This window comes from Arvicanthis niloticus, chromosome 1, assembly GCF_011762505.2.
Source record: "Arvicanthis niloticus isolate mArvNil1 chromosome 1, mArvNil1.pat.X, whole genome shotgun sequence".
Classification (NCBI taxonomy): domain Eukaryota; kingdom Metazoa; phylum Chordata; class Mammalia; order Rodentia; family Muridae; genus Arvicanthis; species Arvicanthis niloticus.
The window spans coordinates 70759932-70772446 of record NC_047658.1 but is presented as its reverse complement, the minus strand read 5'-3'; the positions used below and the strand labels follow the sequence as shown (position 1 = coordinate 70772446).

General features: G+C 51.0%; 1 protein-coding gene across 5 annotated transcripts in view; it reads right to left on the bottom strand.

Moving 5' to 3' along the window:
- Arap1 (ArfGAP with RhoGAP domain, ankyrin repeat and PH domain 1) overlaps positions 1 to 12515 on the bottom strand; it is a 62659-nt gene that overhangs the window by 49514 nt on the left and 630 nt on the right. Inside the window, exon 1 of one of the 5 annotated variants that reach the window (XM_076938900.1) lies at positions 4736 to 4879. The exons of 3 other annotated variants lie outside the window; for them this stretch is intronic. The gene's annotated coding sequence lies outside the window, so the exon portion shown is untranslated. Of the gene's footprint in view, positions 1 to 361; positions 381 to 4735; positions 4880 to 12515 lie in introns of those variants that run through there. One more of the 5 variants, XM_076938904.1, reaches the window with a different exon arrangement.

The window sequence follows — 12515 nt, the reverse complement described above, 5'->3', positions numbered from 1 at the left end:
CCAAGCCAGGCAGCTGGAGAGGGACTCCAGTGTCTAGCCCTCAGGAATCCCCTCAGATCTACCTCCACAGTAAACACTACCACACACCTACTTGGATCTACAAACCACACACCACAGCACCATACCTGAACTGCCCCCCAAACCCGCAAGGCCTCAGGCCTTCTACTCACCAGCAGCTATTGGGTAGAGCTGCCCTTCAGCCACCAGCCTGAGGAACCCATGCCCCTATCCACAACTCAAGTGCACCTAACTGTCCCAGAGCCCCCACACAATTGTCCAAGAGTTCTACACAACTTCCCTAAAACCCCAACATGCCCAGCACCCACCCCACATATGCCTGGGCCAAGTAACCAGGTAATACCTGTGGCGGGGCCACCCTCCTAGGCTCCAGCGGCTCTCATGTGTGTCCACAGGACTCTGTGAGCCTCCACTAGCGCGCAAGAAGCCTTGGAGATACTTCCTGTAGCTATGAGGAACTAGGTGGGGGGCTGGGCTCTCAGCTCAAAGGGTGCAGAAGTGACCCCCAACTCTGCCAAGCTAACTCCCTCTGAGCCAAGGCAGTAAGGACTAAGGGGTGGGGCACAGCATAGTGGACCCCTAGACCAAGTTACTTCCTGTCTCTCAGGGACTGTAGGCTGTGGCATGTAGGTCTCATAAAGAGCCTACTAGGTTTCCTGTACTAATCCCAGCTATATCCCTACTGACTGACTCTCCCTGGCTCCCAGAGCATTCTGTTTATCCCATGTGAGGTAGGTCCTGTTTTCTGGGGGGTCTTGAGTATGACTGGGCCTCCCAGGCCTATATGAATAAAAATAGGCTCCAAGCGTGGCCCCCATCTCTACCAGAGATGCAAGTCAAGGCTAGCTCTCATGTCTGCCGGAAACCCTAGGTAATCCCATCCCACTGTAGGCCACATTTTCCCCTCTACAAAGTGAAGGTCTCTGCCCACAGCCAGGAACCCAGATGACTGTGACGTGTCACCTCATGCATAGCAAAGGCAAGACTTTCATCTTCTGCTCACTCCTCCTCAGTTCAGGCATCATTTCCTGTCCCCAGTCCTAAGGCCATGACTGGTCCTGACTGGACTTGGTATTTAGGCTTATAGCCAGTTCCAAGTACCTAATGTTCTCAGGTTTCTGTCACCAATGAGTTTGTCACCCCAGCTTCAGTGATGTTCTCTAGCGGGCTTTGTCCCAGACACCTGTGCTACATGGAACTTACCCCACCACCGACACACACACACACACACACACACACACACACCAGCCTACAACTCAGGTACCCCACACTCCACCCCACATAGAACTCTCCACTGTTCCCCAATGCTCCCCACTCTAATGAATTGCTGTCCCTAAACCAGGTGGGGACCTTAAACAAATCAGAAAAAGGTGTCTCTTCCCCAGAACCCCACAACAGGATGCAGCTCAGCCTACAGAGGATAGGCTGGGGACTCAGTCCTGTCTCTCCTGGCTCTCACCCTGACCCTCCATCAGGAATTCTAGACCGCATGGGCATCCGTACATAGAGGAACTGGCAAAAGGCACAGCTTCGTAACAACCTTTTTTCCTCCGTTTTGGTTTTTCAAGAAAGGGTTTCTTTGTATAGCCTTGGATGTCCTAGGCCTTTCTCTGTAGACAAGGCTGGCCTCAAACTCAAGAGATCCAATTGCCTCTGCTTCCTGAGTGCTGCGATTAAAGACGTGTGCCACCACTGCCTAGCTTGAACAAGCTTTTTATAGCATCTCCCTAATAAAATGCTAACCCACAGTTTTATTAATAAACAGGGGATGCTAATGACAAAAGGAGAGCAGACAGTCCCTGGCCATAATGTCAGGCCTAGCTCTTAATTCCTATCCCCATCTTGTGTGCATGTGTACATTCGTGTACTAGCTGGGATTTGAACCCAGGAACTCCCACATACTAGGCAATTGCTCTACCACTGAGCTACAAAAGCTATATTTGAAAGACTTTCTATAAATCTCATGTCTGTTGTTTAAAGTTTTAGTGTTATCACTTCTACCATTAGAATGGAGATGGGGGATGAGCTTAGAGGTAGAGCATTGCCTGGAACATTGAGGCCTTTAGTTCAATCCCCCATTAGGAAGATGGCAAGAGGAAGATGACTTTTATTTATTTATTTATTTATTTATTTATTTATTTATTGATATAGGATCTCATGTATCCCAGGTTGGCCTCAAACTCACTATGTTGCCTTGAACTTCAAATCCCGTCTCCACCACCTGAGTGTTGGATCACAACCACACACCACCATGTCCAGTTTACAGAGAGCTGAAAATTAATTAATTAGTTGCCTGGACCTCAAGCATGCTAGGCAAGCATCCTACCAAGAGAACTACATCCCCAACCAAGATGTATTTTAAACCACTAGAACTGAGTTCAGAACTAGGCTTGGTGGCCAAGTACTCTGTAAACTGAGTCTGGAGAATCAAGAGATAAGAGGCCAGCCTGAGCTAGAGTCTAGTCTCAGCTACCTTGGCTCAAAAACAGACAAAAAAAGAGGGCTGTGGAGATGGCTCGGTGGGTAAAGCACTTATCACATAAGTGTAAGACCTGAGTTCAAATCCTCTGAACCCATGTAAAGCTAAGGGTAGCAGTAGCATGTACCTGTAATCCCAGCAAGGCTCCAGCAAGATGGGAGGCAGAGACAGGAGAACCAGAAGCTAGCTTGGTATACGCAGCAGTGAATGACAAAAAGAGGCGATGACACTTGGGTTGTCTCTGAACCTCCACACAATGCTGTATATACACATGCGCGCGCGCGCACACACACACACACACACACACACACACACTACTTCAAAGAGGAGATGACACTCAGGGTTGCCTCTGAACCTCCAAATAATGCTATACACACTCATGCACAAGCTGTACACACACACACACACACACACACACTTTATTTTTAAAGTAAAAACCAATGGGTCAGCAGGATGGCTCAGTAGGTAAAGGTGCTTGTCACACAAAGCCTGGTGACACAAGTTTCATCCCTGGAACACATGTAAAGGAGAACAGAAGTAAAGCTGTCCTCTGACTTCCACATGCACCTGTGGTGTGTGCCTCCCCATGTGTCATCATGCATGTACACATACCATAATAAGTAAAGAAATGCATTAAAACACAAAACGAGAGTTAAGGCAGCTGGTTCTCAGAACCAAGTATAAGGTACCCTCGTCCTTTGTGATTTTAAATACAACATAGATGGTTCATTTTAATTTTTGCTATTATCTTTTTTAATTTTTATTTTATGAGTATTAATTAGTGCTTTGCCTGCATGTCTGTCTGTCTGAGGGTGTTGGATCTCCTAGAACTGAAGTTACAAACAGTTGTAAGTGGTCACTGTGGGTACTGGGAATTGAATTGGGATCCTCTGAAAGAGTAATGGTCTTAACTACTGAGCCATTTCTCCAGCCCCCAAGTTGTTATTTTGAGACAAGTCCTCCTATGTAAAACAACCCTGGCTGACCTGGAATTTGATGTTTGCCAAGCTGATCTCAACCTTGTGACAATTCTCCTGTCTTTGCTTCCTTAATATTGGAATTACAGAAGTGAGCCACCACACCCAGCAATATATATAGATTACTAGCGGAACTATCACGTATGAAATTGCTACAGTCCCAGGCCATCTGGCCCAGAGAGACTCACGGCCCCTCCCACTCCATCCTGAGCAGTGAGGCTGGGCCTGCTAAATCTCCACATGGACGCACAGAGCTCCTAGTAGACATCAGACTCAGGGACCCTTGCTTTGTCCCCCAAGACGGCATGTGACCCATCACAGCCTCAAACCTCATCCAGGGGCCCCTCATGCCTGGGCTCCACCCTAGAAGGAGGTCACAGGGGGAGAAGGTGTGACTCTCTTTAGTCCCTCACTTGCAAATCAAAAAAGTTGAAAGTCAAAGGGGTGGTTTTAGGCCATGTGACAAAGTGCTACAGACTGTTGCTCTCATACTCCAACATGAACCCTCTCAATGGGCCCACGCATGCCCCTAGCTATTCCTTACAGGCATACTTCTAACTCATGCTCCCCTCAATATTTTCCCAGGCCTTTCTGTTTATGCTAGAGATGGAACCCAGCCCCTGACACCCCAACACACGCACACACACACACACACACACACACATACACACACCAAGGCCTCTACCAGAGCCTCAACCTCAGGCTCTTGGCTGGACCCTATTGGAATCCCTGTTCCTTGCCTTTCCCTCTCCTGCAAATATTAGGCAGAGATGGACCCTTAACTGCCTCTGCACAGCCATGGTCCCAGGCTGCAGTACTCTCCATTAGTGTACACCAAGGTGGCCCTGGTGCCACATTGAACAGCTGAGCAATGCCTTTCTGGGGACTGAGACTTCTTGCCCCTACAAGGGCATACACTGCCCAAGGTGCCACAGCATGGTTCCAGGAAGATCCTCCTGTGGCCGCTGCACCCTCCACCCAGGGGACCGAGACACTAAATGGGGTAGAAACAGGAAGCCGCTGACCACAGGAGGGAGAGAGGGCACAGGGCTGACCACAGGATCACAGGCAGCAGGAAGGGACAGACCAGGGTCACCAGAGAGTAAGTAGTAGGACCCTCACCATGTACTCAGAGGCTGAAGGCCAGCACTGGCTGATTGGAGGTGGAGAAAGCTGGGCAATCAAAAGCTACTGCCCATGAGGAACGGACTCTGGCTCTCTGTACTCAGAACTAGTGACCCCAGGAAATAGAGACACAAACCTGCCATTTCCTTAGAAGTCCCCTGGGATGGAGAGGATGAAGATAGTAGGTAGGTCCCTTGCTGTTGGCCCCATGAAAGTGAAAGCTGCCATGCTGAAGAGGGCCGGCAGGCTGGCTGGCTGGGTGGCTGCGTGGGTGGCAGCTGCACAGGGACTGGGAGTGGAAGAGAGGTGGGGAGCAGCCCCGCAGGTCACCTCAGCCTCCTCCAGTCCACAGTCCGACAACCGGAAGGAAGACTCCTCATTCCTCCTCCCCTCTCCAGCCCTGTCTAAGCAGGGCATGTATATGTGTGTGGAGGAGGAGGGGTGTCCAGCCTATCTGTCATCTGTCTTCCTGCATAGAGCCCTCAAAGACTGAACTTATGTAGTCCACACTGTCCAACAAGAACCCCGCCACCACACTGCATGCCCTACCCACAACCCTCACATCCTAGAGAGCATGTGATGTAGCCAGCATTACAGATGACTAAAATGAGCCTCAGGAAGGTGAAGTAGCTCACTCAAGGTGACACCCCCACACACACACACACACAAAGCAAGATCTGAGCCTAGGAAGCCCTCAGTCCGCTCTAATTTCCTCAGAAGGAAGAATGAACGTGGAGATGGGCAGGCCCAAGGAGGACACAGGAAGAAAGGAGAGAAAGAGGGGAGTGCAGGCTATGCAAAGCCTAGACGCAAAGGCACTCATCCAAGGCAGGGCAGTGGACGCACACCTTTGCTTTCTGTACTCGGGAGGCAGAGGCAGGCGATCTGAGTCCCAGGACAGCCTGGTCTGCAGAGTGAATTCCAGGACAGCCAGGGCTACACAGAGAAACTGTGTCTCAAAAAATCAAAAATAAATAAAATAAAAATAAAAAAAGTATACTCATTTATACTGTCCAGACAATGGTGACAGATGACCAGAAGGGAAACAGAGCACTCAGTGACAGAGGGGCTCCTACTACTGCGAGGCTTGAGGATTCACTTGTTTTTTCCTTTTTTGTGTGTATTTATGTACACATGCATGCAAGTGTGTGCACACACGCACACTCATGTGAGTGCGCGCGCACACACACACACAGACACAGACACAGAGTGTATGCATGCAGAGGCTGGGGAGTTATGCCAGGTGTCTTTCTCAATCATTAGTTTTGAAACAGGACCTCTCATTGAACCTGAAGCTTGCCAGTTTGGCTGGACTGACTGCACTGAGCTCCCGGGAGCTGCTTGTCTCCAGCCTCCCCGTGCTGGGGTTACAGCACTGTGCCCAGCTCCTTACATGGGTGCTGGCGATCTGAACTCAGGTCCAATGAAAGCACTCCAAGGCCCTTTACCATGGAGCCTCCGGCCTAGCCCCCAGGGAGTCCTCAGCTAGTCTGACACTGTGTTCTTGCTTTCTGGGATATGATTTTTTTTATTGTCTTTCTTGGGGGGGGGGCACAGAGGGAGGAGGTGTTTGAGGTATTTTGGGGGGTATTGTTTTGTTTTTGTTCCAGTGTGTGTTGTTTAGCCTGGGCTGGTCTAGAACTGACAGCAACCATCCTCCCTCAGCCTCCAGCAAACACACCACACACAGACAGCAGTGGGTCAGCATGGGCAGGGCAGGATCTACAGATGGCTAGACTAAGCACAACAGCCACCCAGTGAGACAGCAGAGTTGGGCAAGGCACCTGTGAAGTTCAAGGCAGAAGTCTAGAAATCTCTCAGACATAAGAGAGATCCTAGGGTTCTGGGGTCCCCTGGAATCCTCTACAGCTGTCTTCCCAAGTGAGGCTGGCCCAGCCACTTCCTGCTGGGTAGCTCCATAAACACTTCTGGGGAGTCCACACAGGAAAAATGCTGGCTCACGCCACCTATGCCTAACAGCTTAACAGGTCCCTGAAGCAGCTGACACCTGGCTTCCAGGAGTCTGAGCCCGGCCACCCTTCTCACACAGCACACACGTCTCTCCTCTGTCTGCCTACCGTCCATTACTGTTCACTGTCCAGGGAGCTCAGACATTGGCCCCACTTCCTTTATAGCCATGCATCCTTCCATGTCTGGGTTTATACAATTCCCTCTGCCTGGATTGCTTCTCCACCCGGCCTTTCCAGCCTGCTCCAAGTTTCTCACTCCCAGGTCACAACTGGATCACGTGCTTCCTCTCAACCCAACCCAGACAAGGCCAGGGGCTGATTCCCCTGTGTCTCAAAGGTGCCACATAGTAAATAGCTGATAACTGGGTGGACAGTTCCTGGTTGACACACGAAGCAGGAACTACAGTTCAGTGGCCTTCCTGGCATAGGGATTTTTTATTCTACTGTACCTGACACAATCCCACCTCCTGCCCTGACTTCCCAGCACTACCCGGGCCCCAGCCACCTGCTCCTAACGCACCAGGCAGTGTTTCATCCAACTCTCTCATTTCCAGAAGAGAAGTGAGTCCTAGAGAGAGCAAGAACTTAACCAGGGCCACCTTCAATGTGGGTCTTCATCTTCTGCTTTGCTTGAGAAAGGGTCTCTGGTTGCTCTCTGCTTCATAGACCAGGCTAGCCAGCCCCAAGCTTCTGGACTCCTCTGTCTCTGCCTCCCATCTTCCCATGGGAGTGCAGGAATTACGGATGAATGTACTATTGTCATAGGTTCTGGTGATAGATACGTGGTCCTTCCACTTGCATGGCAAGTATTTTATCCCCTAACCCATCTCCTCATCCCAGTCTTAAACTACTGAATCTCCTGCCTCTACCTCCCAAGTGCTGGGATTACAGAAATACTACTATACCCAGTTTTTGCTCTCCTGGAGATTGAACCCAGTGGGTGCTGGATAAACCCTAGTCCAAAATGTGGGTTTTACCTTCATTGTATTTTATATTACAGGTGTTTTGCTTGTATGTATGTCTCTGCACCACATGTGTGCCTAGTCCCCTCAGTGGTTGGAAGAAGGCATCAGATCCCCTGGAACTGTTAGAGATAGTTGTGAGCTGCCATTTGAGTGCTGGGAATTGGACCTGGGTCCTCTGGAAAAGCAGCCTGTGCTCTAAACCACTGAGCCATCTCTCCAGACCTGACAATGTGGGTTTTCAGGTCACAAGCGGTACAGGCAGGTAAGTGACCGGTCAGGCCCCTGTATGTTCAGACTCCTTAGGCTCAGTGAGTCGTCTTTAGGGCAGAAGAGGAGGTAGCAGGTGTTGGGGGCACACACAGCCCCCTCTGATGGGGAAGGTAGACCATTAGCTAATAATACTCTGGCACCTCTTCACCAAGTAAGAGGAATTCACCCTCTGGGAAAGTATCTGTCCCAGGCTCTGCCCCTCAGGGAGGGGGTTCCTCTTTCTCCCTGTCAGGTTTGGGGTCTTGGAGAGGGGGAAAATCATTGCATTTTAGTTACAAAACTACACACAGCCCACTGAAGGTCCTCACTAAGGAGACTGAGAGCTGACACTCCGGGGGTTTGAAAGCCTAGCCTAGCTCACACACCATGGGTACAGAGAGGACTCCACCTGCCCCAGGTCCTGGGACATCAAATGGTGAATCCAATGACAGGGAATCTCCACAGAGGAAATGACATAGTAAGGGACTGGGAGGTGTACCCCAACCCGATCAAGGATTCTCCCAGCCAGGGAGACTTTCGGGAAGCATCACACAGCTGTAAGGAACAGTTCTCCTACAAGGGCAGGGTCCAGGTGACACAGCTGATACGGTAAAAACCTAAGTGCACTGGCCAAGGTCCAGCTTCCTGAACCCAAAGGCAAGACAGGTCTCCTCAGCCTCCTTGACTCAGGCCTCTGCCCACCACCCCTCTCTGTAGGGTCCTCCAGCCTGACCCCGATCCTTTGCAGACTTGATCTAGGTCTGATGAGGTACATCTCATGCTATTTCCGATGTCCACAGAGCAACCTTTGACCTTGTTCTATGGCCCTGCCAGCCCTTAGGCTGGCTTCCTCCCCAACTGCACCCTCGTATCCATGGGGCTTCTCTTTCCTGAATGCAGTCAATGGTCCCAACCGCCCCCACTCCCAAGGCTCTCCGTTACAAGACTACTGTACCACATGCTACTCCTTGGCCACAGGGCTGGCCCTGTGGATTTCTAGAAAGAGAAGTAGCAGAGCAGAGCATATGTGGTCGTATGAGACTGGAGGCCAGCAGGGAATCAAAGCCACTGAGTAACCCACAACATTCTGTAAGCCACAGTCTGGTGACAATGTGGCCAAGGGTGGCATAGGATTTAGCTTCAATTTAAGGAGACCCACTCCAAATCCAAGCTTCATAGGCCCCCTAGGACTTTAAAATTTAAAAGCTGAGAACACCTGCTCCTTAAGTCACTAACATTTTGTGTGGCAGACTCAGAATCTTACGAGTCAGCTAGAGTGGGTCGAGGGACGGAGTGATGATGGGCGGTGCCTCCCTTCCAGTCACTATCACTTGATCGAGTCCTAGACTGTCCCATTGGTTTCTCTCTAGTGCTGTCCACACATGGGACAGGCAGATCTGGGTAGAGGAGGAAAGAAGAGAATGTCTGGAGAGATGGATGCCAGTGGGGGAGACCCTGGCACCCAGGAGGATACAGAGCAAGAACATTTCAGCCTTGAAGTGTCCTGGTGATGCATCCACCTACTGCAGCCTGGCCTGGTCTGGCTGGCCAGACAAGACTCCCCTGGAGTCCTGGGCCACTAGAATTCCGGATGTGGCTCCAGCTCTCTACCCTCAGATAATGACAGAGGAACGGTCGTGAGAGGTCCTCACAAAATGAAAATGAGGGAAAAGGAGGTGAGACACATAGAGGGGGCTACCAAATGGATCTCTAACCCCTGCACCCTCCCTGGCCCACTGAAGCACAATCCACTTGACCTCAGGTGGCCTCTGTGTCTTGGTCTCTTGACTCTGGAAACCAGGTTTGTTCAGTCACCAATACCCTACATGGCAGCAATAGCAGGGCCCCTAAGAAGAGCTAGCTCCTGGTTTGTTGAGGACACAGACCTGTGCCCTATGATAGGGCAGTGGGCACCCTCTGCAGGGAGCTCAGGGTTTCAGAGAACCCCTGGCCCCAGGCAGGGAGAAGAGCACACGTACATCCCAGCCTGGACTCCTGTCCTCACTTTTGTCCCCAAGATGCTGACCATCTGCAGGTCTTGGCTTCCTCAGCAGTAAAATAGGGTCTGGGAAAGCCCAGGGGACAGGGAGAAAATTAATCTTTGCCACCGACTGATCACCACCAATGTTAGGGACTAAGCAGCCTTCCAACCTGCCAGTTATTGCAATGGGGAATATGTAGGGCAGGGCTGAGTTTGAATCTGCAAAAAAAATCTCCCCATGCTCAAGGGTCTCACTCTAAGTAACTAATGTCCCCACTAGTCTAAGAAATGGATAGTCCCTAAAAATTCACTTTGCCTCTTGGCCTCAATTTGCTCACCTATAAAATGGGAATGGCCAAGAAATAGCAGCTTCTACTGCTGTTATGACTACACTCAAACAATAATTATATTGGATAAAATATTAATGTTATTGAAGTAGTCACTTAATTCCACATCTCTCCCAGCCACTCTATCCCAATGATCTAGGACAGAAATCTTTTTTTTTTTCTTTCTTTCTTTCTTAGTTTTTCTAAACAAGGTTTCTCTGTATAGTCCTGGCTTCCTTTGAACTCACTGTGTAGACCAGGCTGGCCTCAAACTCAGAGATCTACCTGCCTCTGCCACCTGAGTGTTAGGATTAAAGGCATAGGCCACCATACCTGACTCAGAAATCCTATAGAACAGGCTTTTCTTTCTGACCTACCACCCAAAAGATGTGTGTGTGTGTGTGTGTGTGTGTGTGTGTGTGTGTGTGTGTAGAGAGAGAGAGGGAGAGAGAGGGACAGAGAGAGAGAGAGAGAGAGAGAGAGAGAGAGAGAGAGAGAGAGAGAGAGAGAGAGAGACAGAGAGAGAGACAGAGAGAGAGAGATTGATTCTACAGGAAAGCAGTGGACGATGAGCCCTGAGCTGTGGCCCCTCACCACTCCTAATTTTTGTCATCTAGGAGACATTTGCTTCCTTGTGCAGACACTGGCCTCCCCAGAACCCCAGATGGAATGTACAGGTCTAAGGGCCTGACTTGGGGGAGGGGGTTAAGTGGACAAGAAGTTATATACTCTGTCAGAACTGGGGGGAGGGGTCCTGATGTAAAGTCAGCTGTAAACTGTGAGCTGTCTTTACTGTCAGACACCTGGTAGATCATTCTGAGCACAGAACCTCTCTCTAAAACACCATGTCCTCATGCTGTCTGTGCAGGGACTAAGTCTGGCCTGATGGACTTGAAAGGAGTTGAGAGGGGCTGACTGTCACCCATATCCCACATACGTGTTCCTCTGAGAAGGACATCCTATTCAGAGCCCAGAGATCTGAGGCAAAGTGAGCAGGACACTTGTAGGACAAGAGGTACCGGCCCTCAACAGCCCAGTACCCAGTCCAGGCTTCCAAGAGTTAAGACCCACAGCAAAAGGGGGAGGCAGGGTCAGTGCTGGACAGGCAGGCCCGGAGCCCAGGGCCTGCCTCCCCTCCCCCTCCCCTAGGAACAGAGGCCACTTGTTTGGGCATTGGCGGCTGGCTTTGAGCTCAGCCAAGAGAGTGGAGTGGGGAGGGAGAAGCCCTAGAGAATGTTAGAGACAGGTCCCCTAGCCAGCACTCTGCTCTCCCGCTCCTCACAGCCCTTTCCTTTGGGTCTGCCTTTCCTTCACTCGGACACTAAGGAGGATTCACACTGGCCTGACTCTTGCTTTAGCAGTCTGTCCTTGGAACATGAAGCCAGGCTAATCACCCCAGCCTCAGAGGTGGAAAGTGACTCTGAAAAGGATGGAGAGTGACAAAGTCACACGGGGCTTGGTAGCAGTGCTAGTATTCCGGATGCCTAGACCCCATCATCAGAGTCGTCCAAGGAAACCTGTCCCGGCCTTGCCATTACCCGGAAGTAAAAACCAGGCTGGAAGGCACTGCAATCTGCAGCCCACATCTGAACCCTGGAGTCTCGTAGAACATGGGGACTTAGATGAGGAAATCTGGCGGGGAGCACCTTTGTGTGTGTGTACTCTGCATGGTGGGGGGCCAAGTAAGGAGGACTGACCGTCCAAATGAAACCTGGGGGCTTTGGGGCCATCTCCTCCTCACAACCAGATGTCACAGCCTGCCTGGGACATCTCACATGTACCCAATTCCAGTGAGCAAATGGCCATTGGGAGCACGGTCCCCGGGCCGGAGTCTAAATAAACTCTAGCCAGGCATAAATCCCAAGGATGAGTTCTCTGTACATCCCCCCCTTGAACCCCTTAGAGCTACACCCACCTCCCTTGCCTTTCCTCCGGAAAGATATCAGTATCCCTGCCGTGGCACAAGCTCTGCCTCACCTTGTACCGTCTTTGCCAACAGCCACTTAACTACCAAGGCTCATTCACGCATCCTCTCCTCCCCAGGTCTGCACCAGTCCATGCCTGTCTCTGGGTTCTGCTAAATTCCCTCTACTCTATAATGACGCTGCTAGGATCCTAGGCTTCCCCTAGCAGGACAGTCACGGCTTTCCAAGTACAGGTATCAAGGTCCCCTGGACCCAGCAGCAGTCAAATCCTTACCTGGGCATCCCCAAGTCCAACCTTGGATCTTCGCACCCCTAGTCTAGGCATTAGGGAAGGTTTCCCCAAGACACCCACTGTGCTGGCTCCTAATCACCCAGCACCCAAACCTACCCACGGAGATCTGTGTCCAAACACCTACCCCGCCGCCTCCGCCTCCTCCCCCCCCCCCCCCACCCGGCTGCACTGCAAGCCTGCTCTAAGCCCATCCACCCACTCCCAGCCT